Below are 8,337 nucleotides of genomic sequence, written 5' to 3' on the forward strand. Positions count from 1 at the left end.
TGAGAAATCTGGTTGCAGAACTTATGGCACAGGCTAAAAACATGGGCACTGTACAATCACATTTCTCAGCTATTGACACAGTGAAGTTTTTGTTTTTCAAGATTCTTTCTTGCTAAGATGATTCTGTCCATTTAAAAATATGAAAGACCAATAACTGAAACAATTAAGTTATTGTTGAATAATTTTCTGAAGGTCTTGAACATTATTGAACGAGCTCCTGTTGCTTTTATTTATTCTGGGCAGTTATTTGCAAATAAAAATGCATCAACTATTATTCCACCTGAGGTACAAACATGGAAGTGTTTGTGTAAACTGCAACCACATGCAGGGGAATTGATCCCTAGATTATACGATTCACTAGTTTGTTGTTTAGAGACTTCTAGTCCCAATCTCCTCAAAGTAACTTTGACTTTTCTTAATTCTCTCGCATAACATGATAAGCTAGAAGACAAAAATGCTAATAATATTTACACAGACAGGATACATCACTGGCTCATTCATTATATGGTGTAGAATTTTACATTTAATTATCACAGCTATTAATGAATGTTAGCATTTGTGCAGGATTTTATTCCACACAAATTATTTCTTCCATTCATAATCCATCTTTACTCAATCTTTTGCTGGCAATTTCTTTCTCTTTGTTCAAGTTCATTTAGCTTATATGTGGTCAGTGTATAAAGCTTTGTTGGCTGGACAGCTAGTTTGCAATGCAGAATGATGCCAACAGAGTGGGTTCAATTCCTGCACTGGTTGAAGCTACCATGAAGGACTCTCCTTCTCAATCTCACCCCTTATCTGAGGCATGGTGATCCTCAGGTTAAACAACCATCAGTCATACCTCTTTCTCTAATGAGGGAGCAGTCTTATGGTCTGGTTATACTATGGTGATGTTACCTTTAGTGCCTTGAAGGAATAATTAAATTTTGCTTTTCAACAAACATATGAGTTTTGTTTCACCCAGTTTTGAAGACATAGTTTCTTTATTTCTTTTGCAAGTCTAACCAACAACTCCCATTTTTTTTATCTTATGTGGATTCAGTCTTAACCTTTCTTCATCCTATGACATCTCTGACTCATTATGTGCTCCAACCTTAAACAGGGCTCCGACATCTCTTTTATCACTGAGGTTGTCTTCAAAAACTAGACTTGTCCCATCACAAAAACAATTTCCCACCAGTGAGTTCTTAGTTCAGTATAAATCCTATACAGTATTAGGGATTGGGTTGAATTTGCAATTTTAGCTACCAAACATTTAATCCAGATGTTTTAATGATAATCTCCAAAACTGAAACCTCCCTCAGTTCCTCCATAATCAGACACTGAATTTGTTATTTCATCAGAATAAATTTTAATTGTTTGTGATATAGATTACCAGGTAAAGTCATTGAAGCAGATCGTATAAATGGATTCAAAGAATAACTGGACAAGTTACTGTAGAGAGAAGGAATTAAGCAACCCCATAAGAAGATATATAGGTGAAACTGTTCTTTGTAAAAGTGGAAAACATGTTTGGATTTGGATGGTTCCTAAAAATACTTATCTTCTTTAACTTTTACTGGTGGCGGATATTGTGGAGGACTGCTTGAAGTTATAAGTACAAGTCGTTCTGCTATAATGTGACAGCTGTGTTCCTCTGCAACCTTGTGCTATGGAAAACTGCTATAGAAAATCCCGCTGTAGAAGATTGCTAATAGAAAATTGCTATACCTGTTCAGTAGAAAGTTCGCGTTATCCAAACAATGTCCACAATTAATCAATCGCGTTATAGCCAATTTGCGCTGATGAAACGCCTGTAGGCTCCAGTTACTGAATATTAAAACAAACTGAAATGCTACTCTCAATTATAACTGATCTCACTTTTATTTATCATTAGAGGGGAAGGTCTGTGATCTTATATTACAGGATATTGATACATATGGAACTTTTGGTGCCTTGATTTATCAGCGTCACTGGAACCTTAAGATCAACATTTACATTTTACTTGTCAATGTTTTTATCTTTATTTCCCTGAAGGTTCTTGTATTTTCCTCAATGTTAACTATAAACCAATTGAGATATGTGAAAATAATGAAAACTGTCTGACATTGTGTTACTTTATGCACAAATATAATCATTCCACCTAGTTGAGGGGAGTCCTTCATTAATTCATGAGTACTGTGGACAATTGGCTCAATGTATTGATAGTGTCTAGGCTGGGAAAACTTAGTTGTAGAAATAGCAATTCCATTTTGTTTAACCTACATAAATCCTGTAAAAAAGTGGAATTATGCTTGTCAGTGTCTAAAAATATATTCCACTACATCTATAATCTCGACAAAATTAAACTATCTCCTGGTGACAATCTTTTGACTTATAGGACATAATAAAGATTTTAAAATACAGTAGGCTACTCAAGCTGTAGTAATATAAAAGTTTGTTTATCTGATTTCAGAAAGCCTTCAGCTAATTCAGCAATCAGATTTGATCCTTCTCTCAAGAAAAAGACACAAATGTCTTCAAGGGTTCTACTCCCACCAGCGACAAGAGTCCTTTGCCAATAATTTCATATTTTGTGTTAACATAATGAAGTTTGATAGCTTAGTGTTTTCACCACAGAAACAAAAGTTTTGTCAGGGCAAAGCCTAACTCAAAATTCATGATCTGCCATTGTGTTGTGGGCTTTTGCTTCCAGCAGGGTATTTATACCTAATGGGTTAATACTTATTTAAGTTTCCAGAATATAAGAAATAGATGTGGATAACATGGTACTGAAAGATTCAATAGATTTTTATTACAGCTTCTGGTATGCATATATATTATAATCACAGGAATTCAAGTGCCTGGGCTAGTACTAAGTATTCAGTTACAAACACTAGCACCCGACAATCAGCATGCTATCCTGATGAAGGGCTTTTGCCTGAAATGTCAATTTTCTTGCTCCTTGGATGCTGCCTGACCTGCTGTGCTTTTCCAGCACCACACTCTTGACTCTAATCTCCAGCATCTGCAGTCCTCACCTTCGTCTATGCTTAAAGAGGCCCCAATTAAGATAGAGACTGAAACCTCAGGACACATGCTGTGAGCCAGTGATGGTACCTGGAAGGTACATAGCGTACTAGCTGTGAGACATACCACAACATCTCTTAATTTCAAAAAGAAAAGCAAATAAATCCCAAACAGGTGTACATGATTATGCACGGGCATGTGTTGTCAATTTGATAAGTATACAAACAGTTAAAAAAAGTTAACATGATTAACAGTTCAAGCTTCACTGTAATGTTTTGGAAATTTAACAACTGGATTTGGAGGTTGTAAACCTGTCTGAAGAGGTGTGTTGTGCTCAGATACTGTTGGTCGACAGTCCTGGTTGTCTTGCTGCTGCTTCCTGTCATTCACATCGAAGCACAATCATCACTGGAGTCTGTTTCCACACTCTCTTCATGATTGATTGATGGGTCATACATTGGTCTAAGCTGGCTTCTGTTCGTTCACAATGTAACACCATGATCAGTAATGACTTACACGATCTGGACTGGTTACATATACTAGAAACCTTTGCTGGTATCCAAGTATCCCTATCTAGATTTCTGACTCGTACTCTCTGTCCAGTGCATAAGTTTGTTAGTTCTCTAGCTGTTCACCGGTCATACATCTCTTCCATTCTCCTTTGTTTTTGACAGAAAATGTCCCACATCTCAGAATGGTTGATAATTGGTTGCTGGGCAAAATTATTTGTACTTACCTTCCAAGATAAGTTGTGCTGGGCTTGGTAATTCCTTGTCCATTAGTGTTGCATGAAAATTCAGCGATACAATATGACAATCTTGTTCTGTTGCTTCACACTCGATGATCAGATTTGATAGTATGAACCATATATTCTGCTAGACCATTTGAGCAAGGATAGTGGAGTAATGATGTGATATGGGTCACATGCCTTCACACAAATTGTCAGTGAACTGCAGTCCATCGTCAGATACTATCCATTCCAGTACACCAAATAATCTGAAAGTAATGCTCATCAAGTCAACAATGGTTGCATTTGTTGTGTTGCGAAGCTGTCGAAAAATGGGAATTTTGGAGAAGTAATTGATCACAAACATGCAATCTTCCCTATGCCCAGTAAATATAGTTGTTGCTGTTTTTGTCCAAGGAGTAAATGGAACATCATTTATATCTAGAGGCTTCTTCCACTGGTGGGGTTGGTGCATTTGGCATGCCCCACATGCCTTCACCAGTCATTGAATATCCTGGTTCATTCCTGGCCAGTACATAAATTTACATGCTAGCATTTTTGAGTGTTCAATACCCATGTGTCCTGGTGTAACATGGACATGTCATCCTTGCAGAATGCTTTTGGTATCAGAACTTCTTTCCCTTGCCATAATATACCAAGTTGTTTCTGTATGGCCACATAAGTGAAGGTTCTCAGGAACTTTTTAATTTTGTCAGGCAATCCTTGGATAATGTAGCAAAACTCAGAAATTGCTGGAAAATCGTAGCAGGTCTGGCAGCATCTGTGGAGAGAAATAAGAGTTAACACTTCAGTAAACTGTCTCTCTTGCTTAGAGGAGTCTTGTGTCCAGCATTGGCATTACTGTTGCCATTTCACCCTCCCCCCAGGTTGGGAAGATCAGATTTAACCTGGTGTGGGGTCTTCACCCCATTAGTAACTCTGCTGGAGCTATCCCTGTAGTTGCATGAGAGGTAGTCCTATAATCAAATAGGAACCGGGACAGTTTGGTATTGAGTGAAGCCGTAGGCTGTTTCTTTAAGCCTGTCTTAAAAGTTTGGATTATTTTTTCCACCAGACTGTTGGATGATGGAGCTGTCCTTATCTGCCGAATGCCATTCGACTTTAGGAAATACTCAAATTCCATGCTGGTTAATGATGGCCCATTGTCTGTGACCAACACTTCCAGAAGCCAGTGTACTGCAAAAGATGTTCGCAACTTTTCAAGCGTCATCCCTGTGTTTGACAAATAAACTCTGCACATCCAACCACTTTGAATGGGCGTCCACAATGACTAAGAACGTTGAGACCATGAAAGGACCGGCATAGTGAACGTGTAACTGAGTTCAGAGTTTACTTGGCTATTCCCATGAATGTGGGGACGCTGCTGGTGATAATATTTGTTCTTTCTTGGCATTCTGGGCACTGCTCCACCAACACAGTTATGTCTGCAACCAATCCTGGCCACCAGACATAACTTCTCACTAACATCTTCATTTTGGACACCCCTGGATGACCCTGGTGGAGTTCAGCCAGTATCTGAACATGACCTTTGCTCAGGACAACCCATCTTGCCGTCCTCTATGGTGATCTTGTCTTGCCAGGTCCAGAAAGGTTTCAATTCTGGTCATGACGGCCCTTTTGTTTCCCTCATCACCACCAGCTGTTTTAATTTTGCTAGGACCGGATCTTTTTGTATCCACAGTCGGATATTGTCAGTGGTGATGGGAAGGTGTCCATGGGAAGGTGGGAAAGTTTAAAACCAGAATGGACTGTTCCAGTGGCAGTGACACCGGTGAAGTATCTGCCAGTTGGGAGGTGTCTCAATGCATCACTTTTGCAACTTGGCTTCCCAGATGGTGTTCCAACTTGTAATTGTGTGCACTCAGAATGACAGCCCACTGTTGAATTTGACCTGAAGCTATGGACAGCCCTGCCTTGTCTTCATTGAGTAGCCCTAGCAGGGGTTTGTGGTCTCTTCCTGTTACAAATTTATGTCCGTAAAGGTATTGGTGGAACTTTTTCACACCAAGGTTGACCATATTTGCGCTTTGCAGCAGCCAAAGTCCGGGAAGCATACAGTATTGGGCGTTCCTCTCCATTGGGTCGTCTGTGAGCCAATACGACCCTGATACCGTACAGGGAGGCACTGCATGTCAGCATCAGATCTTGCTTGGGATCATAAGTGTGCCAACACCTTAGACAATGATAGCTGTTTCCTCACTTCCTGAAAGGCGACTGTTTAACTACAAGACCATTTCCAAGACTGACTCTTTTTCAATAGCAGATTTAAGGGTGCCAGGATGGAGGTGAGGTTACATATGAATTTTCTGTAATAATTCACCAATCCATGGAAAGTCCTAACCTCTGGTACAGATGTGGGAGCTGGGGCACCTTTGATCACCTTCACTTCATCTTCCAATGGGTGTAACTCGGTCTTGTCGACTCTGTAACACATGTAGGTCACTTAGGGTGCCTGGAACGCACATTTTTCCCTTCTAAGGCATATGCCGCCTTGGAGAAATATCTAAAGACTATGTCGAAGTTCTCCAAGTGCTCTTTATTGGTCTTCCCAGTTATTAGCACGTCACCTAGATAAATGGTAACCCGGGATGGACCTTGTAAAATGTTTTCCATCGTCCACTGGAAAATGGCACAGGCTGACGATACCCCAAATGGCAGCCTTGTATATTGGGACAAACCCTTATGGGTATGCACTGTAGAAGACTTCTGGCAATTCTCACCTAATCACAATTGCATAGCTCATGTCCAGCTTTGTGAAGGACAGCCTTCCTGCCAGCTTTGCATATAAATCCTCTATACAAGGCTTTGGGTATTTACCCAGCTGTGAAAAGTGGTTTACTATTTGTTTATAATCCTTACAAAGGCAAATTGGCCGTCGGGCTTCACAATCGGTATAACAGGTGCCGCCCATTCCACAAACTGGATTAGTTTGATGATTTCTTCATTTTCCAGCCTCCTGATCTCTGTCTCTACTTTGTGCATGTCAGGCAAATGGCACTGGACGGGCCTTGCAGATTCGTGGAATTGCTTCCTGGTCAATATGTAAGGTGACCTTGGTTCCTGTGATAGTCACAGAGTCTTATATGTTTACAGCATGGAAACAGACCCTATGGCCTAACCTGTCCAGACTGTCCAGTTTTCACAATTAATCTAGTCCCATTTGCCTGTGTTTGGTCCACATCCCTCCATACCCATCCCATCCTAGTACCTGTCCAAATATTTTTTAAATACCAAAATTGTACTCACCACCATCACTACCTCTGGCAGCCCATTCCAGACACTCACCACCCTCTGTGTGAAAGAAATTGCCCCTCTGGACCCTTTTGTACCTCTCCCCTCTCGCCTTAAACCTATGCCCACTAGCTTTAGACTCCCCTACCATGGCTAAAAGCTGTTGGCTTTATCTACCTTATCTATGCTTCTCATGGTTTGATAAACCTCTGTAAGGTCACCCCTCAGTCTCCTATGCTCCAGGGAAAAAAGTCCCAGCCTATCCAGCCTCTCCTTATAACTCAAACCTTCCAGTTCACATAGCATTCTAGTAAATCTTTCCTGCAGTCTTTCTAGTTTAATAATATCCTTTCTATAGTAGAGTGATCAGAATTGCACACAGTACTCCAAATGTGGCCTTAGCAACGTCTTGTACAACTGCAACAAGATATCCCATCTCCAATACTCAATGCTCTGACCGATGAAAGCAAGCATGCTGAAAGTCTTCTTCACTGCCCTGTCTACCTGTGACTCTACTTTCAAGGAGCTATGAACCTGTTCTCCTAGATCTCTTGGTTCTACAACACTCCCCAGGGTGCTACCATTGACTGTGTCAATCCTGCCCATGTTTGACCTACCAAAATGCAACACATTGCAAAATTAAACTCAACTTTCCATTCCTCAGCCCACTGGGTCAGTTGATGTATTCCCAGATAACCTCCTTCATTGTCCAACATATCACAAATCTTAGTGTCACCCATAAACTTACTAACCATGCCTTTTAAATTCACATCCAAATCATTTATATTAATGATAAATAATAGTGGACCCAGCACCGATCCCAGTGACATACCGCTGGTTTTTCCAATTTGAAAAAACTGTCCTCTACCACCACCCTCTGTCTTTGACCTTCAAGCCAATTTTGTATCCAGTTGGCCAGCTCTCCCTGGATCCTGAGAGATTTAACCTTACTCAACAACCTAACCTGGGATTTTAACTTTCCAAACATTGACTGGGACAGCCATAGTGTTAAAGGTTTAGATGGAGAGGAATTTCTTAAGTGTGTACAAGACCCTGGATCCGTGAGATTTAACCTTACTCAACAACCTAACCTGGGATTTTAACTTTCCAAACATTGACTGGGACAGCCATAGTGTTAAAGGTTTAGATGGAGAGGAATTTCTTAAGTGTGTACAAGACAATTTTCTGATTCAGTATGTGGATGTACCTACTAGAGAAGGTGCAAAGCTTGACCTACTCTTGGGAAATAAGGCAGGACAGGTGACTGAGGTGTCAGTGGGGGAGCACTTTGGGGCCAGCGACCATAATTCTATTCGTTTTAAAATAGTGATGGAAAAGGATAGACCAGATCTAAAAGTTGAAGTCCTAAA

The sequence above is a fragment of the Chiloscyllium plagiosum genome, chromosome 43, assembly GCF_004010195.1.
Source record: "Chiloscyllium plagiosum isolate BGI_BamShark_2017 chromosome 43, ASM401019v2, whole genome shotgun sequence".
NCBI lineage: Eukaryota > Metazoa > Chordata > Chondrichthyes > Orectolobiformes > Hemiscylliidae > Chiloscyllium > Chiloscyllium plagiosum.